This window comes from Morone saxatilis, unplaced genomic scaffold (genome assembly GCF_004916995.1).
Source record: "Morone saxatilis isolate NCDOM2014 unplaced genomic scaffold, NCSU_SB_2.0 Contig6, whole genome shotgun sequence".
In the NCBI taxonomy this organism is placed as follows: domain Eukaryota; kingdom Metazoa; phylum Chordata; class Actinopteri; family Moronidae; genus Morone; species Morone saxatilis.
In genome coordinates, this window is record NW_023340206.1 from 6,119,667 (window position 1) to 6,120,294 (window position 628).

The 628-nt window shown below is 39.0% G+C and overlaps 1 protein-coding gene across 1 annotated transcript in view; it reads left to right on the plus strand.

Moving 5' to 3' along the window:
• The window catches only part of LOC118339834, a gene marked incomplete in the record, with an annotated part of 4,280 nt that extends 3,921 nt beyond the window's left edge, over window positions 1–359 (plus strand). Inside the window, 1 exon segment of the mRNA XM_035677602.1 lies at window positions 1–359.
• Window positions 360–628: the final 269 nt, after the last annotated feature.

Genomic DNA, 628 nt, shown 5'->3' on the forward strand with positions numbered 1-628 from the left:
AAATTGATTGGATTAATGAAGTTAATGCTTAAAATGTGCTTTTGGTAAAAAAAATAAAGATTTTTTGCCAGTATGGTCTTAAATTGGATTCATAATGGTCCTAAAAGTCTTAAATGTAGCCTTTTGAAACCTGCAGAAACCCTGAAGGAAATACTTGTCTTTGAGTGATTGTTTGTGTCTGATTTTTCCACAATAAAGGTTCCTTTACCTGGTTCAATAAATCTTAAAATGACATCTAACTCCTCTCTCATTCAAAAATACAGAATCTATGAATACAAATATTGTGTCTACTTCCATTATCAGTGTGTGTGTGTAACCTGGAGGTTTCACGTCTCCACATCACTCATGTGTAAGTTTCATATTGAACCAATCTATTAAACCAAGTTCCACAATTAAGTTCTAATAACTCTAATGCGTCCTGTGCTTGGCTGTGTCTGCTCATAAACACTAGTTTTGCTGCGCTCAGAATCCTGGACCGGCGTTGGACAGCAGGGGGCGGTATAACACTTTCTCCCGTACCGTGGACTGTTTAAAAATAGAGACACTGTAGCTGCCACAGCCTTGCTCAGTGAAGCTATTACGGAGGCTGGGTTTGGCAAGCAGGGTGCAGATTGGCAGGCAAATGATG